This window comes from Diabrotica virgifera, chromosome 6 (assembly GCF_917563875.1).
Source record: "Diabrotica virgifera virgifera chromosome 6, PGI_DIABVI_V3a".
Taxonomy (NCBI): domain Eukaryota; kingdom Metazoa; phylum Arthropoda; class Insecta; order Coleoptera; family Chrysomelidae; genus Diabrotica; species Diabrotica virgifera.
In genome coordinates, this window is record NC_065448.1 from 83,569,261 (window position 1) to 83,591,499 (window position 22,239).

Below are 22,239 nucleotides of genomic sequence, written 5' to 3' on the forward strand. Positions count from 1 at the left end.
TTTTTGTTACACCCTGTATATATATATATATATATATATATATATATATATATATATATATACAGGGTGTAACAAAAATACAGGTCATAAATTAAATCACATATCCTGGGACCAAAAATAGTTTGATTGGACCTAACTTACCTTAGTACAAATGTGCACAAAAGAAAAGTTACAGCCCTTTGAAGTTATATATTAATAGCACCAAGGGCCTTAGAGGCCCATGGCTTGAAAATTTTGTTTTTTTCTTCATTTTCACGTTTCTTTATGTACTGAGATCTTCTCTGGCTTGATATGTGATTTTTCTCCATTCCTTCCTCTTATTCATTTTTCTTTTCTGACCCTGTAACACCATTCTTTCCAAATCTTTTTCGACCTCTTGCTTCCATCTATTTTCCGGTCTTCCTCTTCCCTTTCTTGAAGCTATAGTGTTGTTTAGTACCCTTTTCGGAGTCCTCGTTTTTGGCATCCTTTCAATGTGACCTCGTGATCTAAGTCTCTGTGCCTTTATCACTCATTTGAAGTTACAAAATGAAAAGTGATTTTTTCCAATGTATCGAAAACAATGTGCTTTTGTGCACGTTTCAATTTAATTATTATTGTAGTACCTACCATTTAAACAACGTTTTAAAAACTTTTTTGCCTCTTATTGCTTTTTCGAAAAGTCAATTTTTATCGAAATATTTTGAATATTTGTCAAATCCACCACATATTTGTATATGGTTAAGTACGATTATGGAGACTTGGTAATAATATGCAAACTTATTTATGCTTTACATTTTTAGGTATATTTTGAACCATATTAAAAAAGAAGCCAGACTCGATAAAACGTGCCTTATCGAAAAAATACAAAGAGGCAAAAAAGTTTTGAAAACACTCTGTTTAACTAATGGTACCTCAGTAATAGTTTAATTGGAACATACACAAACATTTGGGGGGTTTAAAGGAACAAAACCCCCATAAAATTTTTACGTGGACATATTAAAAAAGAAGTCGCAACTCGATAAAAACTGCCTTATCTGAAAAATACTAAGAAACAAAAATATTGAATTTAACTAATGGTACCACAATAATAAAATTGAATTGGAACATACACAAGTTTGGGAGGATTTAAGAGATCAAAACCCCCATAAAATTTTTATGGGGTGCACAAATTTCACCATAATTTTTCTTTAAGATATTCCTGCCATAATAATGCCACATGTCACATGTCCATTTTCAATAAAAAATCGCTAATAGTTTTCGATATAATCGAAAAAATCGATTTTCATTTTGTAATTTCAAAGGGCTGTAACTTTTTTTTATGTGCATATTTGTACAAGGTAAGTTAGGTTCATTTGAACTATTTTTGGTCCCAGAATATGTGATTTAATTTATGACCTGTATTTTTGTTACACCCTGTATATACAGCCCATTACGCACCACCTTAAAAATTGGGCATTTTTGATGTCTCGAATTTCCTAAACCTGTTGTTGCATCTAAGTGATTTTTTTATAATGTTCTAGCCTAGGCCCTAGAATATGTTACCTCCTTATGCTTGTCATGCACAGGGAGCTATACTGTAATCTGTATTATATCACATTACTATAGAGAGCGATATGATATAATATACATATATTACAGCATAGCTCCCTGTAAGCTTAAGGAGGTAACCTATAGCCTAGGCTATAATATTATAAAAACATCACTTAGATGGGACAACAGGTTTAGGAAATACGAGACATCAAATATACCCCATATTTAAGGTGGTGCGTTAATTTCTTGGAGAAGTGTATTGTAATTTAATGTAAATAATGTAATATCCAATAATTGTAATTTGATATAAGATGAAATATAAGTTCCTTAAAAAATATATTTTTTATTTCCCACAATACATTCTCCACAGGTCTAAATATCGTCGCTAGACGTCCACCGAATGACCTTCCAGGACGTTAGATGGATGTTCAGCAGCAAGACATTGGACCAAACTGGGACATCCTATGAATGCCCAAATGACGTCCACCGAACGTCCCCTCCGACGTTAGGTGGACCTCCATTGGACGTTTGGCAACTTGGCCTTTGGACCAAAATTGGACGTCCTGTTAAGGTCCAATTCACGTCCCCTAGGACGTCCGATTAAGGTCCAATTTACGTCCGATTAAGGTACAATTTACGTCCGCTTAAGGTCCCATTTACGTCCGATTAAGGTCCAATTTACGTCCGATTAAGGTCCAATTTACGTCCGATTAAGGTCCAATTTACGTCCGATTAAGGTCCAATTTACGTCCGATTAAGGTCCAATTTACGTCCGATTAAGGTCCAATTTACGTCCTATTAAGGTCCAATTTATGTCCGATTAAGGTCCAATTTACGTCCGATTAAGGTCCAATTTACGTCCGATTAAGGTCCAATTTACGTCCCCTAGGACGTCCGATTAAGGTCCAATTTATGTCCGATTAAGGTCCAATTTACGTCCGATTAAGGTCCAATTTACGTCCGATTAAGGTCCAATTTACGTCCGATTAAGGTCCAATTTACGTCCCCTAGGACGTCCGATTAAGGTCCAATTTACGTCCGATTAAGTTCCAATATACGTCCCCTCGGACCTTAGATGGACGTCCAATGGACGTTCGGTAGCGCGACATTTGGACCAAAATAGGACGTATAAAGGACGTTCCTCGGACGAAAACGGACGTCCAAAGGACGTCCCTAAAGTCCGTGAAGGACGTCCAATGGACGTCCATTGGACGTCCTTGTGCTATTAGGGATAGCTTCAGAACAGTTTTTAATTTTAATTTGTATTTTTAGTAAAATGAATTCGCGTAAAGAACGTTAATTTCTTCAGTGGCTTGCTGAAATTGAAAATTAAGAAAACTTGCTTTTGATCTATATTATTTTTACTTTTGTTTTGATAAATTAATAAAAAAAATTGGTTTACGAGACTTTCTATAATATGTGAGTACAACCCATTTTATATTTATACATGTTGACATTTATTATTCCTCGAAATAAGACGAATTGATGTAGGTGAGGGCGACGCTCATACGCGTGCAACCACGTCACAATAGAAGACGCGTGTAACGGCGGGTTAAACCAGGTAAGTTATTTTCAATAAAATATAGTCCAGGGTAATACCTAAGGTTTTTCCCATGACACTTCAAGAGCAAGGACACTGAAGCGTTTTTTCGACAAGTAATGCCTATAAGAGCAAATTGTAACTATTTCCTGCATAGGATCTGGCGGCCATTTTTATTTATAAACAATTTAGTGTCAAAAACGGCATTTTTTCTTTTTTTTTTTCATATCAATTGAAAACAGTGAAATTTATGGGTTTTTAGTACAAACATCTTCGAGAGTGTGGAAAAAGCTTTAAAATGGATTATTACAAAGTTTGATACACTCAATTGATACTCAAAGTTTGATATACTAATGGATTATTACAAAGGTTAATATAATTGCGAAAAAGGTCAAAATTGCAAAAAAATTAATTTCGCATGACTATTGTAAAAATGAATGTACCTACAGCTTTGAAATTATTGTTAAATGAGGGTTCTTTGGTGCTTAATATGTGACAAAAATTTCAAAGCGATTCATTCAATTATTTAAATTTTATTCAAATTGTTTATCTAAGAGACCATTTTTTTTGCAATAACATGTCAGAAAAAAATGATGTTAGAACCAATCCAGAATAAAAGTTGTTGCTGAAGTGTTTGCATATAGGTAAGTTGGGCATTTTTGCTTATATTTTTTTTCAAGCGGCTTTCTTTTATGCTATTTTGCTTGCTCTTTTTATTTCTTTTTGCTTTCTAGTTATTAATACTTCATTGACTGGTTTTTTCTTACAATGAGTGAGGAGAAGGGGGGCTCAGTCCCCCCTTATCCTAATACTTCTTCTCCGGCTAAAATTGCAATGACTAATAATTCCGAAAAAAATCAAAATCAGACTTCCGACAATAATTCTCAGGAAGAAAAAAAGGTTAATACATACTTGGAAAAAGATCATGGACCTTTTGTAGTATATCTTGAATCTACAAATATTTTTTTTTTTTTTCGTGGAATTTATGGCTTTGGTGAGGACCAATTAGCCAGACTATGTTAGATTGTATAAATAGTTTGTGTAAATTGTTTCATAGTATCAAACTTGAGCATGATGTATTCATTTGTTTTGTTAGTAATATGTAGCATTAGTAAAGTGTAAGGTGTTTAATTTTTTTTTCCTTCCGCGCTAGAGCATCAACCCGGTTCAACGCCGCGGAGGTTTTAGCCCTCTTTGTGTGTTTTTATTTTTTTTTGTTTTCTTTTTTTTTGTTTTTTTTTGTTTTTTTTTTAATTGGTTAATTTTTTTTTACTTGGTTTATTTTTTTTATTTTTTTTTTTTTTGTATTCACCTTTTTTTTTCCTTTAATGCTTTACATTTAGTTTGTTTTGCAGAATTGCTTACAAAATTGGTTAGTAATTTTACAATTTTAGTTTACAGTTTATGATGTGTTGATGAAGTACATAAAGTATATTATTATTTCCTGAAAAAATAATACAATTTAGGTCTATTGGAAGGTTTATCTTGTAGTGAATTAAGTTTTTATATAGATTATTAATGTTTACAATATTTATTGGACATTCAAGTAAAACATGTACCAATGTACCCATTTTACCACAACTACACAGTGGATCGTCTGTAATTTTTATTTTGTGTTTATAATAAGGTGTTAGTGCATGGTTTGCACGTATTCGATTTATTGTGGCGACAAAGTTTCTGTTTGGTATTTTGTGAAACCATGGTTTTCTGGGGATCCTTGGCTGGTGTTTACAAAAGTTTGTTCCAGTTGTTGATGCACTGTATAGGTTTTGCCACATCTCATTTATTTTGTTCCTTTGATTTAAGAATAAATCGGACGGGGGTAGTTTAAGATTTAGTTCTTCTCCTGATGTTGGAGCTGTTTTTGCTAAGGCATCCACCATTTCATTACCTGTTATGCCTGCGTGTCCCTTTACCCATAGATATATGACGACTTTATTCTTGATGTGTACCTCATTATGTAAATACAGGATTTTTGCTTCAATATGATTAACTGATCTATTTATTTTAACATTTTTAAGTTTATCTACTGCACTTTTGCTGTCCGTACATATTATAAATTTGTCGTGGTTAGAGCCGAGTACGTATTTCATAGCTTGCACTATTGCTGTTAGTTCTGCAGTGTATATGGAAGCTTCCTTTGGTAAAATAAATTTTTTGTCAGTATTTTCCTCAAAATGGTAGAAGGCACAACTGGTATATTCTTTTGACTTTGATCCATCAGTGAATATAGAATCATAGTTTGGCCAGTATTTGTTTTTTGTTTCGTTGAACTTTGTTTGATTGATACTTGCTACTTCTTCACTTTCAAAATAGTAGGTTCTAATTTCACGTGAAAAAATTTGTTCAGGTGAGTAAATTAAAACTGGAGGGAGTTGGTTGGAATAGAGTATATCTGTAATGTCAGCTATTTCTGAGAAAGATTCTACTATGAGGGGGGTTTTCTTGAAGTGCCAGTATCTATGGGTCAAAACTTGAACTGTTAGTGACTGTACACTATTGAGGTAAGAAGTTTTTTTTGAAATGGTTTTTATCATGAATTTTCTGCTCAATAGTTGTCTTCTTAGTTTAAGAGGAGGTTCCACGGCTTCAGCTTGTATAATGTTTATGGGCGTTGACTTAAGATATCCCAGGCAAACTCTTAAGCATTTATTTTGTTGTATCTCGATTTTATTTAGATGTGTATCTGCTGCTGTTCCATAGAGTTGACTTCCATAATCCATTATTGATCGTACCATTGTTTTGTAGAATAGTAAAGCCGTATTTGGGTCTGCTCCCCACTTTGCTCTACAAAACGCTCTTAGGATATTTATAGAATTACTTGTTTTTTTGATAATTTGGTGGATACAGTCCTTCCATAATAGTTTTCTATCTAGATGCAGACCAAGATATTTTACAGAGTTACTAATACAGAGTTTATATTTTCCTATTGTTAGTTGTCTTTGATAGTTATTTCTGTTTCTAGAGAAAATACATATATTGGTTTTGGACTCGGATATGGAAAGTCCCATGTTGTCTAGGTATTTTTGGATTTTTATAAATTCAGTGTTGATATTTTCTATACATTTGTCCTCTGATTTGCTACTGGTGTAAATAACAACATCATCAGCGTATTGAATGATTTTAGACTTTTGTGATATAACATTTTCTATATCCATTGTGTACAGGCTGTAGAGGATTGGGCTCAGGATACTACCTTGTGGTAATCCAGATCTACATATTCTTGATTCCGAAATTTCTTGATTTATCTTTAAGGAAACTGATCGATTAGAGTAAGCTGATTTTATGAAGTTGGCAAAGGAGGTTGGTAGACCAATATTGATGAGCTTCTCTTCTAGTATATTTATTTGAACATTATCATATGCTGAAGTTATATCCAAAAATGTGGCCAAAGTGCTGTATTTGTGTGTGAATCCTAGATAGATGTCATTTACTAGTATCGTTAGGGGTTCCAAGGAAGATCTTCCCTTTCTAAAAGCATATTGTGAGTCAGGTAATATTTTTTCATTTTCTAGCCAATATTCAAGCCTGTTCTTTATCATTCTTTCCATGGTTTTAAATATACACGATGATAAAGCTATGGGTCTATATGAATCTGCATTTCCATTCTGTTTTCCAGGTTTTTTGATAGGTACTATGATGTATTCTTTCCACATCGGTGGAAAAGGAATCCTATTTATCCAAATCGAATTGAACAATTCCAACAGGGCTTTCTTATGGTCTAAGGGCATTTTATGCAACATATTATATGAAATGTTATCCGCCCCGGGAGATTTATTATTTGTTGATTTAATGCATTGATCGAGTTCCCATAATTGAAATAACGATTGTAGGAAAGAAGTGTTCCTATTTACAGTAGCTATTTGTTGAGTAATGTTGTTTTCGACCCATGGAGGTGAGATTTTTGTGTGGAATTCGCTTATCCAGTCTTCTTTGGGGTCCATTAGGGGTTTATTCGCTTGTTTTCGGTTTTTATATCGGTTTACTTTGTTCCACACTTCTTTAATTGGTGTATTTTGATTTAGATTTTGGCAGTAATTTATCCAACTTTTTTTCTTAGTTTCTTTAAAAGTTTTTTTAGCTACTGCATCAAGTCTTTTATATTCTGTTAGATTATTAAGATTTGGAGCCTGTGTGTAGGTTAAGAAAGCTTGTTTTCTTGCTTTAGCAGCTATGTTACAGGTTTCGTTCCACCAGTCCTTTGAGCAATGATTTCTATTTTGTGCGTTTGATTTTCGTAACGGAATTGCTTTGTCGGCAGCTTTGTTAATATTGTCGATAATGCCCATTAGTGATGATTTTGGTTCTGTTGCTTCAAGGGTAGCGGTGTATACATCCCAATTAGCAGCCTTGAGTCTCCATATATTATGTTTTGTCTGTTTAATTTGCGCAGGTGGGATATTCTTTCCAAATTGTATGTGTATTGGTAAGTGATTAGAGCCATAAGGTTCTTCTAAAGTACACCACGTAATTAGGTGTGTCAGATCCTGTGTACAGAGGGTCAAGTCTACAGCTGACTTCTTATTGTTTGCTAATGTAGGTGATCCGTCGTTTATAATTACTAGGTTGCATTGTTCGATAGCTTCCAAAAGAATCTTGCCATAGATATCGTCATATCCATCGTTCCATGCCAAACTATGTGCGTTAAAGTCGCCCCCAATTATGAATGGTTTTGGAATTTGTTCCAAAAAGTTAATCCACTGTTGTAATGATATTCTAGTTCTCGGTTTAAGGTATACTGAAACAAAGTAAATTTTTTTATGTATATATGGAAAATTTACCGAGATACAAGTATGCTCAAAGTTGATTGTAGTTGGAATTGAGACTTCTTGGTATATTAAGTCTGATTTTAATAAAATGGCAGAGCCGCCGTACCCGTCGTCCCGGTCACAGCGAATATTGTTGATGCCTTTAAAATTATAGTATTTTTCTGCTTTAAACCATGTTTCCGATAGAAGTGCAACGGAGTAGTTGCCCCTATCTAGTAGATATTCTAAGTTATTTTTATTAGAAACTGCCGAACGGCAGTTCCATTGAAGGATATTTATTGCATGGTTGAGGTCTGAGAATGTGATGACGTGTTTCCATTTATAGTTAATTTGACTAAGTTTTCGAGTTCTTCCTTATTTATGTTTATACTTTTTGTTACTAAAACTTTTGAGACAATTTCTATAACTAATTCTAATATTGAATTTATCATGCTCAAGTCTGAAGGAGATGCAACTGGATTATTATTAATATTTCCCTTATAGTTAATGCTGTCTAATATTCCTCCCGTAGGTAATTGAGATCTAGGGGAAGATATAATTTCATTATGCAAAATTAATGTTGGATCTGGACTATTTGGTCTCTGTCTTTTGAATGTTCGAGAATTTGTATTTGAATTATTATTGTAGAATATATTATTAGTTGACATTTTGTTAATTGGATTTGATGGGAATTGGGTGGGTGTATAATTATTGGGATTTAATGGAGGGAAAGTTTTGAGGCAGGAGAGGTTTGTAGTTTGTTCCGTATTTATGGATGTTACTTTTGCATAGGAGTTTCTGGGGAACTGTTTGTTTGCGTCTTGATAACTAATATTATTGGAAGACATAGCGTCTTTAATAAGTTTTTGACGCTGAAATTCTTGACACGCGCTTAAATTTGTAGTAAAATGATCCCCCGAACAGTTAAAACATTTTGGAGTGAGATCGGTCTTTTTACAATCTTTTGAGTTGTGGGATTCTTGACATTTATCGCACCTAGCCTTGCTCTTACACTGCCCACCTGTATGTCCAAATCGAAGACAATTAAAGCATAATAGCACCTTTTGTTTGTATGGTTCGACTTCCTTTAGTACCTTGTTGATTGTTATATATTTTGGTAGCACTTGTGACTTAAAACTAACTACGCATGTTTTTGTTGGAATGTATTGAGTACCGTTTTCATCTACTTGTCTTCGATTTAATCTTGTGACTTGAAGGACTTCAAATTTACAGTGTAAATCGTACATTTTTATTCTGTTTTTAACATACTCTACTGAAAATTCTGTGGAAATATCTTTTATTACGCCCTGTCTAACTAAAAGAAACTTAGGAATGTATATGTCTAGATTATTTTTTATAAATATTGCTTCATTTTTTTTAGATATGATATAGTTAGCCGATTTATAATCTTTAAATTTTATACGTATTTTATTTCTTCCTACTGCGTCAATGCTTACAATTTTTTCATCAATTTCTTTAAAATTTGTGATAATAATGTCACCTATCCTTAACGCGTTTAATCTGCCTTTAAAATCGGGTGAATTATTTTCTAAATACGCGTAAAAAGGTCCTAGGTCGTTTTGTCGGTAAAGAAATTCCTCCCTTTTTGTTCCTACTTCTTTGTTAATGTTATTTGTTATTGAAGTGTGTACATTAGCAAAGTCATTATCGATAATGGGTTTATTATTAACAAGTTTTGTGGTACTTATCTGTGTAACTGGAACAAGATTTTGGAATCCTAATAGCTCCTCCTTTGAAGATGTTGCATGTTCTGTATCCATTTGGGTTTCTAAAACATTTTTATCGGGGGCGTCGCCCCCGCTAACTGCACTCATAACTTTTTAATGTTTTTATTCCGATTTCGCTTTTTTATTTGGTGTAATTAATTTACTTTTAAAGTTCACAAAATATTTATTTAAATATCTAATTTATAGACACCGGTTTTAAAAAACAAGCTTCTTTCCTACGCACGTCTGACTACCACGACGAATGGAAGCTAAGTGATCTACAAATATACCGAATATAAAAATTGGCACATTGTAGTATAATTAAGTATTCTTTTGTCATTGTTTATTTTATTGATGAATTGTTTTGTCATTCAAATTAATTCTACTGTCAAGTTTTATGTGAATAAAATCCTAATTTTGTAAAAGGCATTTTTACTACAATTTAAGATTCTCAAAAACAATCTGATACATATAATGTAGCATTAAATAATATAGCATCTTGTAGTCATCCAAATTCAGAACCAACTACTTTAGCTTCTGTTCAAACAAAACCTGGTCAGACTTGTTATTTTTGTGGACATCCAAGACATCCTCGACCTGTATGTCCAGCAAGGGCTGCGATTTGCCAAAACTGTCATAAAATTGGACACTGGTTTAAAATGTGCATGCAATCAAAGAAAAGTCAAACGAGGTCAACTTATGCATCTACAATGGTAATCGTTTCTTCAATGGAAACACCTCAATCGCTTTCAAAATGTATAGCCAAAGTAACAGTTAACCAAATTGATGCCAACGCTTTAATAGACACTGGAAGCTCAGATACTTTTTTTAGATCATGAATTCGCTATTGAAAATAAGCTTAAAATTTTTCCAATACAAGGAGTCCAAGTTTCTATGGCATCTATGTCATTCTCAGCTAATATTCAAGGCTATTGTTTAATAAACATTCAGATTGATAAAGAAAAATATGATCAAACAAAAGTTTTAGTTTTATCCAATCTTTGTACAGATGTGATTTTGGGTCAAGATATTATGAAACAACATGAAAGCTTAGAAGTTAAATTTGGAGGACCAAGAAGACCTCTTAAGATATGCTGTCTTACTGAAGCTAAAATTAAGCCACCTTCGTTGTTTGCCAATTTAACAGAAAATTGTCACCCTATTGCTACTAAATCTCGCAGGCATTCACAGGAAGATGAAGAATTTATTAAACAAGAAATAAAACGTCTCCTTAAAGAAGAAATTATTGAAGAAAGTAAATCACCTTGGAGGGCCCAAGTGTTGGTAACTAAAAACGAAAATCATAAACGTTTGATGGTAGTTGATTACTCTCAAACAATAAATAGATTCACATTACTTGATGCTTATCCGTTGCCGAATATTGATTTACTGGTGTCTAAGATAGCAAAATATAAAATTTTTAGCTCAATTGATTTAAAATACGCATATCATCAAATACCAATTTACGAATCTGACAAACCATTTACAGCTTTCGAGGCAAGTGGAGGCCTTTACCAATTCCGTCGTATTCCTTTTGGGGTTACCAATGGAGTATCATGTTTTCAGAGAGCCATTGATTCTATCATAAAAAAAGAAAATCTACAAGGTGTTTACGCTTATTTAGATGATGGTGGTGAGGATCAAGATAGGCATGATTTAAATTTACAGAATTTTTTAAATGCTGTTAAAAAATATGGGTTAACTTTAAATCAAAATAAATGTCACTACAATCAAAGAATTATAAATATTTTGGGATATACAATAGAAAACTCTACAATGAAACCTGATCCAGACAGATTGAAGCCTCTACTAAATTTACCAGTTCCGAATGATTCTAAAAGTCTTCAGGGGGCACTTGGAATGTTTTCACATTACTCAAAATGGGTTAATAATTTTTCAGCAAAAATTAGAGGTCTTATAGATTGCAAGAAATTTCCATTAGGTCCGGACTTGGTATTTGCTTTTGAGGAGTTGAGAACTGATATAGCTAATGCACTTCTATGGACAATTGATGAAAAAGAAATTCTCATTGTTGAAACTGATGCTTCTGAATTTGCTATTGCTGCCACTCTGAGTCAATCTGGAAGACCCGTTGCTTTTTTCTCACGTACCCTTACAGATTCTGAACGAAAACATTCTGCAATTGAAAAAGAAGCATATGCTTGCGTTGAAGCATTGAAAAAATGGAGACACTATCTTTTAGGAAGACAATTCAAACTAATCACAGATCAAAGATCAGTTTCGTTCATTAATACAAACCATACAAGTAAAATCAAAAATGAAAAAATTTTGCGTTGGCGTTTGGAGCTTTCTTGTTTTAAATATGATATTATCTATCGTCCAGGAAAGGCTAATGATGCAGCTGATGCACTATCAAGAATATGCAATAATATGCAGAATATGCAGACAAAATAATACAAGCAAGTTATATCAATTACATTCCGATTTATCGCATCCTGGGATTACTCGTATGCACCATTTTGTAAAAATTCGAAATTTACCTTATTCTTTAGATGAATTTAAACACGTAATTACCTCTTGTCCAATCTGTGCAGAAATTAAACCCAGATTTTATAAGAAAGAAGATGATACACATTTAATTAAATCAACAGCTCCGTTCGAAAGATTGAACATTGACTTTAAAGGTCCAATACCCAGTTCTTCTAGAAATTCTTATATGCTTACAATCATTGATGAATTTTCAAGATTTCCATGGGCTTTTCCATGCTCAGATACATCCAGTCAGACAGTAATTGAATGTTTGAATCAAATGTTTTGTTTATATGGAATGCCGGCATATATACATTCTGACAGGGGAACTAGCTTTACTTCAAAAGAATTTATTAATTATCTACACTCTAAAGGAATATCTCCAAGTAGAACAACACCATATAACCCTGGAGGAAATGGTCAAGTCGAAAGATACAATGGAATTATATGGAAAGCAGTGAATCTAGCATTGAAAACCAAAAATTTAGACATCACTAAATGGGAGACTGTTCTACCAGATGCTCTGCACTCTATAAGAAGTTTACTGTGTACAGCAACCAATTGTACACCTCATGAACGTTTGTTTACGTATCAGCGAAGATCAACTAGCGGAACTTCTATTCCATCATGGCTTAAAGATTCAGACAAAGTATTACTAAGAAAATTTGTACGAAAAAGTAAGTTTGATCCTTTAGTTGAAGAGTTTGATCTTTTAGAAGCCAATTTAGATTACGCCTTAATACAGTATCCAAACGGAAAGAAAAGTACAGTTTCAACGAAGCATTTAGCTCCTAGAGGTGACCTGAAATTATTGAATCAAGATAATGATGAAGATGAAAATGTAGGTCCAAATAATACACTAGAGAATTCCACTACTGAATCAATACCAGAGGACATTTAACATTTATCTATTCAAGAACCGAATCAAGTACCTGATGATAATCATGAACCAAGATTGGAAAATTCAGATTTTCAATCTAGCCGTAAATCAGCTAGAACTAAAAATAAACCACGATATTTGCAAGATTTTGTTCAAAAATAGGGCCGGGTGAATGTAGTATAATTTAGTATTCTTTTGTCATTGTTTATTTTATTGATTAATTGTTTTGTCATTCAAATTAATTCTACTGTCAAGTTTTATGTGAATAAAAGCCTAATTTTGTAAAAGGCATTTTTACTACACACATTCAATACAATTAAAATAGCTCGAGATATATTCAACCTCAAACTTAATGACGTTAAAAAAATAGATAGTAAAGGGCTCAATAGAGTTTCAGTTGAATTTGCCAATTTTCACTCGGCTAACATGCTACTTAACAACACTCAACTTCTAAATCAGGGATACAAGATATATACCTTTTAACTTCGTAACCTGCAAAGGTATCGTCAGACAGATTGATACAGATATTGATGAAAAAGAACTTCTTCGGTGTTGCGATACAGGAAATGACATTGAAATTTTACATATAAAAAGATTAAATAGAAGAGTAATTAAAGATTGAGTAAGTTCTTATGAACCCACAGGTACGACACTATTTACATTTCGAGGCGTTCTTATGCCCAAAACTGTGTTTTTTATGGCATATCAAGACTAGTGGACACATATATTGACCCAGTGACACAATGCTATAACTGCCTTAGATTTGGCCACACAAAAACAAACTGTAAAGGGAAAGAAAGATGTTTTAATTGCGGGGAAAACAAACATGAAGACGTATGCATGACAAAATGTTTTTACTGCAAGGACTCTCACAAATCTATTGACAAGAGCTGCCCAGAATATACAAGGCAAAAGAATATTAAAGAACTCATGGCGTATGAAAATTTGACATTTTTTGAGGCAAGTGAAGCCGAGAGATTTTCCAAATTTTAAAAATAACAGCGGACCATTAGAAAATACTCCGAGTACCAGTACAAATAATTCTAACACCATAGAACCATCGCAACGTAGAACACACAATTTTAGATCATCTACAGTAAAACGTTCCTTTCAACAGGTGGTTCTGAACTCCGACAACAAACGGAGAGTCGTGCAAAAACGTCAAGATAAGCAACCAAATGAAAAGAGTACATATACCAGCAATTAAGACCAGAAAAGCCAACTTCTACCCCCACTAGCTCATTTTCTCGTTCAGAACCTTTCAAATCAAGAACCTTAGCTAATTTATCACAAAACTCCAATCAAGCCTGGCAATCCAGTGCATCGCAAAACTTTCAAAATATTGATACCTTTTCTTCAAATGACTGTTTAAACTCATGCCTAAATTTTATTAGTAATACATCATCAGAAAACTTAAATTTACTTAAAAACCATTTATTTTCCCGATTAAACGTAGAGTCCTATATGGACCAAGAGGATAAATCTGATTCTGATTTTAATTAATTAAACATATATCAAATCACATAATCATGAATTCAAAAAAGAAATTAAAAATTATTCAGTGGAATATTAGAAGTATCAAATCAAACAGGGAAAACATAACGAACCTAATTTTTAAAGAAGACCCTGACATAATTGCTATTAATGAAACTTGGCTTAAACAAGATTATATTTTTTCTTTGAAGTATTATAATGTTGTCAGACAGGACAGAGATGACGGATATGGTGGAGTAGCTACTTGTATAAAGAAATCTATTATTTTTTCTACAATTCAGAAGTACAACTCAGACCAAATCCAATACATAACAACAAAAATTGGTAACTTATACATAATAAACATTTACTCCAATACAAATAATGCCATAACTCTTCCTTTCTTGAGCTCAACAATAGAAAATATACCTACAGAAAACTTAATTATACTAGGTGATCTGAACTCTCACCATCACCTATGGGATAAATGTCCTACCAATAAGGGAGGAAAAATATTTATGATTTTATTTTTGATAAAGAACTAATTATCCTAAATGATGGGTCAGCAACATTGTTTCAGCCTCCTAATAATAATCTTAGCGCTGTAGATCTAGCCATAGCAAGTAATAATATGGCTCTATGTTCTACTTGGGGTGTCATACAAGATTGTGGAAATAGCAACCATTTCCCCACCTTTGTCATAATAGACAATGAGTTTAACAAAAATGATAGCATCTATACACAAACATACAAAATGAGAAATATCAAAAGAGCAGACTGGTATACATTCCACACTGGAATGATAACAGGAATGCTTGATTTACAGGTAAACTCTAATTACAATGAGTTTTTGAAGGTAGTTAATCAAGTAGCAGATAACTTAATTCCCTATAAAAACTGTAGAACACAGGGTAAACCTTCAAATCCGTGGTGGGATGAAGAATGTTCACTTTGGATTAAAAGCCGCAAACAGGCAATTCAAAACTTTAAAACAATCTATTTCCTTAGAGAACTATATAAACGCTAAACGTATAATCGCCCAAACTAAACGAAACCTCAGAATTAAAAAAAGAAATAAATTCATAAACTTCTGTGAATCATTAAATAAGGAATCTAACACTACCTATGTTTGAAATAAAGTTAAAAAATTCTCAAATAACAAAAATTACGGCCAGGCATTTCATAACCCCGCAGATAACATTAAAACAGAAATTCTACAGAACATGTCTGGCAGTTTTTATTGATCCAAATTTTGAGCTTGACGATATAAACGAGCAAGTTTCCCCTTTTACAATCTGGGAACTTAACAATGCTGTAAATAATAAAAAAAATTCGGCACCAGGTATATGGACGACATTCCTTACCTTATGATAAAACATCTACCACTACAAGCTAAACATTTTCTGTTGAACATCTACAATAATTGTCTAAATGGTGACAACCTGCCTGAAGATTGGAAAAACCATAATGTTATAAATATCTTAAAGCCACACAAAAAATCCACTCTTAGCCAGTAGTTTCAGATCAATAGTTTTATCCTCATGTGTGCTTAAAACATTAGAAATATTAATCAAGAATCGCCTAGATTGGTCCTTAGAACATAACTGTTCATTCACCAACCATCAGACAGGTTTTAGAAAAGGTAGAGGCACTGCTGACAACTTGACCCTCCTTCATTCCACAATTGTGGAAGCCTTTGAATCCTCCCAATCGGTTTTGGCCATCTTTCTTGATATCAAAGCATCATTTGATAATGTCAATATATACAAACTTTATAGCAAACTAAAACTTCGAAATATTCCATCTGCAATAAATAATATTGTTTTCAAAATTTTACAGAACAGACTTTTATATTTAAGATCTAATGATGGTGACTTTTTGGGACCTTTCATGGCAACTAAGGGGCTACCTCAAGGTTCTCCCTTAAGTACCATTTTGTTTAATATTTATATAGCAGAATTGTTTTGTATTATCAATAATGAAGTTAAAATATGTGGATATGCAGACGACTTGGTTTTGTATATTAAGGGATATGATATCCAAAGCATGGTAAGTAAAATAAACAAAGAATTGGAAAACACATTACACTGGCTTGCAGAACATGGCTTGTCCTTGTCCAAAGACAAATGTGAAGCTGTATGGTTCACAAAGGGTAGGCGAAGAGATAATCTAACAGAAATCAAAATCAACAACATAACCATTCCTCTAAAAAATGAAGTGAAATTTCTAGGCATAATTTTTCATAAGCATCTATCATGGGACTTACATGTTGACAATATTATACTCCAGGCAAAGAAAAATATTAACATCCTACGTGCAATATGTAGAGTCTGGTGGGGAGCTGACCCACGAACACTCCTAATGGTTTTTAATGCCTTGATCAGATCTCACCTCGATTATGGTTCCTTCCTATTCAACCCAATATCACAAAAATGCAACAACAAACTCAATGCAGTATTTTTTGAGGGAGTTAAGATATGTTTGGGGTGCATGAAGTCTACACCAAATTTGGCAATCTTGGCAGAGTCTGCCCAAATGGACCTAGAACATAGAAGATTATTGTTAGCCTCTAAATTTTTAAGTAAAATCATCATTATTGAGAATCATATCATAATCTTACTCCTAATTGAAATACGTAAAAGACTCATAAACAAACCTAATTTTTATACAAGGCATAATGTTCCATACTTAGTTTCGGCATTAGAATATTTTTTCCATATTTTAAAAAAATATACAAAAGCGCAAATTTTCCATGCTATGAATTAGATTATGATACACTAATGAATCCACTTCCAATTCTAAATTGTAATATCAAAAAATATGACCCGATGATTAAAGAAAAATTCCTTATGACTGCTGAACAATATGGGAAAGACCATACCTTTATATATAGTGATGCCTCAAAAAACAAAGAAATGGTAGGTTTTGGGATATGCATCCCGAGTATTGAATATAATTTCTCCTCAAGACTTCCTGGAGCTCTAAGCATAAGCAAAGCAGGAAGTATAGCAATACATCAAGCGGTGGAAGTCGCAACTACAAAACATCTAAAGAAAGCTATAATAGTTTCTGATTCGCTCAATGCAATAACCAATATTAAAACATGTAACATATCTGCTTCAGCAGATATAAGGGCCCTAAAAACAAAGAAACTTATATCTTCAGCCAATGAGAATAGCACCAAAATTCTCCTTTCCTGGATACCTGGACATTCTAATATATTTGGTAACACCCAGGCTGACATACTGGCAAAAATAGGAAGAGACCTGAATGTACCAATGGAAGTACAACTGGATTCCCAGGATGCCCTATCAATCATCAGAGGAAAAATTACAAAAGAGTACCAAGAAAAATGGAAATCTTTAGTCCAGAAGAAGATTTCGCAATACAAAACAATTCAAGACTTCTTTCCCACAAAACCTTGGTATTCAAATTTTCCATATAGAAATAGAAGACACACTACCACCATCATTAGAATGCGCACAGGCCATTGTTTCAAAACAACATCTGTATAAAATGAATATAAAAGATAATCCTTTTTGTGAATGTGCCCAAGTATCAATTTGTCGACGCGACAACGTTGTCTACCGCGTGGCAACGTTTTGTTACAACGTTGTTATTGCCTAGAATACGACCCTATTCTGCACTAATTTGGTGGACGATTTTTGAGTTGTCTTGACGTTGCCTAGGCAACCTCCTGTGAAGCAACATCGTTTCGGAAGCGTTGCATAAAACAACTGAAGCGACTATAAAAAGAACCTGCGCGTACAATGGTTGCTCAAGGAGTCAGACTGGTTATGTTTCTTTACCTATATTTTTAACACCTGTATGGTGAATGCGAAAACCAAAAAGGTAACTATTTTGACATCGTATTAGGTATTTAAATTTATATAAATACATAAAAGACTTAAACAAAATTACCTGATGTGAAATTTATAAACGCATCTCAGATTACCGTCAAATATGGATATTTCACCTTTAAAAAACACACGCGCTCCTTTTTTATGACATTTTTGACAAAAAATATGCAAATTTAAAAAAATCTAATTTTAATATAAAAGTCAAAATTTATGTTTAAGATGTTCTGTATAAATTGAATGTATTGATGGTGCTTTTAAAGGTATCAAAAGATGCCTGCATTTTTTATATCCTGTGTTTTCATTTTCTTTACATCTCAAAAATCTCAAGTAAAACCAAAATGGTGCATTAAAAATATTACCAATATTACTAAAAAATACCTTATTACCAACCCTAGACGGAAAAGACAACTTAGAAGTCCAATCGCCAACCAAAACCCGGCCGCGCCGAATATCCCAACCATTTTAGAACGCACCCTCTTATTGGGTGACAGAGGTCATGTGACCAGTGTCAAAAGTGTAGCATTCTCCTTAACAGCGTTGTCACATTTAGGAGATTTCTACTTTTTTTGGTAGGTTTTTGATATTTTTTAAAATATTCTAGTAGGCAATATTTTTTAGTAGATTTTTGGTATATTTCAACATTTTGTTATGACTAAAATAAAATTTGCTTTTTAATAGTATTTACCCCATTTCTAAATTAATTTTCAGACATTTGGTTACAATTTCCTAATGTCATTACCGCAAATAAGATTGAGGACGTAGATGATGCAATGTTACAGAGAAAGGAAAGTGGAAACTGGATTCTTGTGTAACAAACTTGCAGATTTCAAGTAACAGTGCAAGCAGTATTTTTGGCATTCGGTGAGCCTATTAGAAGCTAATGATGGAAAACTAAAATATCTAAACATATGTAATTTTGCAAAACAAAAAATATTGTGTTTACGTGTTTCTAATGTTAAATGCGAAACAATTGTTTGAAGAATTTGATCCAGATATGCAGATGTTAAAATTAGGGGATGATAACATATTCTAGTTATTAAATGTACCAATTCATTTTTTTCGAATCATGAGGAAACTATAATAAGTATTTTTGAAAAATTTAAACGCAAAATTGAAAACTGCATTATTTAGAAAAACCAAAACGTTTCTTTTGAATGAGATATTTGGAATTAAAAGTCACACTAATTTTTTTCTTTTTTTCACCCCTGTAACTTATTAAAATAAACATTATAGAAGTTTCCAGGGACTTTCGGTCCTTGGTAATAACGTAGTCTTTCTTTCTGCGTTTAAATTTTTCAAAATACTTATTAGTTTTCTCAGGATTCGCAAAAAATGTAAACATTTAAAATACATTGAACATTTTAACAGGCGACATTTTGCGCCTATCCCCTTAAGTTAGCTGTTGTTTTTATTATCAAAAATCCCAAATATATCCCAAAAATCCTTAAGTATATTTTATTTTTTGATTTAGCAGATTTTAGCTAAAAAATGGTAATTACGTTGGTGGTTTGGATCGAATGGTTTGGAATAATTAGGTCTCCAATTTTTGGAATTCCTTTTGGGATATTTAGGACGGATATGCATATTACTGTATAAGTATACTGTATTTACATGGCCTAAAAAGAATCTACTGATTTTGTGAAAGCAAAGCTATAAGTATACTGAAAGAGTAAAAACTCACCTGGCAACCCCGCCTACTAAAGCTGATACAAAGATTGAAAGATTAAGGTAATCAAATTTACTGATAAAACAGTGGACAATGGAATGGAAACCAGCTATTAAAAAAACAAATAAACAGGTTGTTAAATAAATCGAAAATTTCCAGCAAAATAAAACATATAATAATAAGAAAAAAATAAGGTTATAAAGTAAATTATTTTTCTCCTTCTGAAGTTACCGCAAAGGTGTCACACACCTAGAACAACACCTAGGGTCGTGACAGACAACTTCAGAGGCGGCCAGGGCGTAAATTAGTTTAGCATTATAACGTTTTTAAGTCGTTGCGATTGTTGAAAAAACTGAACTGTGATATGTAGTTGTCACAATGGTAATAAATTAGTTGCCCGTATAACTAAAGGTATTACTTAAAGTTGTAACATCGTAATGTCAGTCGCGATAGGGGACGTTGGCCGAAACAACTGAAAATGCTCTCTGGCAACGTTATATACAGTGCATTTGTTTGTACTGACAACCAATGCGTCGAAAAATTGCTACTTGGCTGGTCGCCTCGAGGATCTAAACCACATCTTTTTTGAATGCCCGATTAATGTGATTCCTAATTTTGATATATACACAAAATTCATTTCCATGAACTTCAAAACACCGCTCTCTATATACAATATTCTAAGTTCCTTAACGGAAGAATCAGTCAATGTAATTGTGCGTTTTCTTGCAATTAACAAAAAAATTGCAAGGCTCAACTGTTTATATGTATTCGTGTTATATGTTGTTATTTGTCATTTAATTTATGTTTTAATTTTTAATCATACTTAACCTGACCCAATTAATCTCATTTAATTATAATCATCACACCTCATCAAAAGCTTCCTTACAAGAACATAGTCAGCGATTTTGGAGACACGTCAAGGTCGCCTATAAATCGTGCTGGTAATCGCCTTGCAGCGAAACCAAAAACAAAAAGAAAAAGAAGAATCTTTGTAGCTAACAACGATAAATAAACAAAAGCACAGTTGTGATGAGAAAGTCATACCCGTGTGATGTTAGCCGACAAAAGTGAGATATTACGCTCAAAATTAATTAAATCATTAGGTTTTCATTTGGGGATAGTTGGCAGTCTATTTTCAACATTTGGTGATCGTTAGTTAATTAGGAAAAAAATAATTAAAAACTGTCATGATGCCAGCCGACACAACGTTGTATAAATGATTAAAAAAAAACTTCATTATAGATCGATGCGAAATCGTATGGTGATCACAAATCTATCAATGGTATAATTTTGTCTTCAATATTTAACGTACAATTAGCAAAAAAGCTAATTGCTATTATTGCGCCTATTTGAATTAACGCGTGCTTGTGCGCATGTGCAATCGAAAGATCTTGTAAATTTGAGACAGCAAGCTCGTGTTTAAAATAGCATACTACAGAATGTTATCAAATTAACAGTTATGAATTCTGTGGAGTATTTGAAGAGTGACAAATAATCGTTCCTAATAGCACGTAGGAAATACTACACTTTTTACAAATATAAGCAGGGACGGTGAAACGCTATTTCTTGGGGTGGGTAATAATTGTGACTGAAGTACTAAAGAGGAAAGGGGGGGGGCGTAAGAGTAAAAATATTTTGTTGATGATAATTCTGTCCAACTTATTGATTATTACAAAAATTTTGATAAGTTGATAAAATTTTGAGAATTTGTTAACCTTCAGAATTTTTGTATTATATTTAAAACCGTGTAAGTTATATAAAAAATTAAATATTATGACAGTTGCCAGCGATTTTTGTAATTTGGAAGCATTTTTGAAACATTAAAGCATTTCGATCCATTTTGTGGATTGTAAACAATTTTAAGGGCTCCATAAAATTATGAGAACTGTAAAAAATGTGAAAATTGAAATATTCTGTTGATTACACAAACTGTGGACTTCTTAGAAATTTCGGGGATTTTCATAATTGAATCAAAAGTATATTATTCATATAAAGATTATCAAGACTTACAAAAATTACTAAAAATTTCTAGAATTTTACAAATAGACGAATACTAATTATATTTGTAAAAAGTTTTTTCAGTTTTGTAGAATTTGAAACAGTTTGCAATATTTAAAAATTTTGTTGATGTTGCAAAAATGCAAAACAAAATGCATAACATCTATCATATCCAGATTATGAGTATTTTCAACAATTAAAGTCTATTCGGTAGACTTACACCGGTCATGGATTAAGAAAGAAATGAACGAATTTACTGGTCCGCTGTAGTTTAACTATTTACACATGGGCGCAGTAATTTTTTATTTGAGGAGGTTCTTATATAAATCAAATAATTTTAAATTT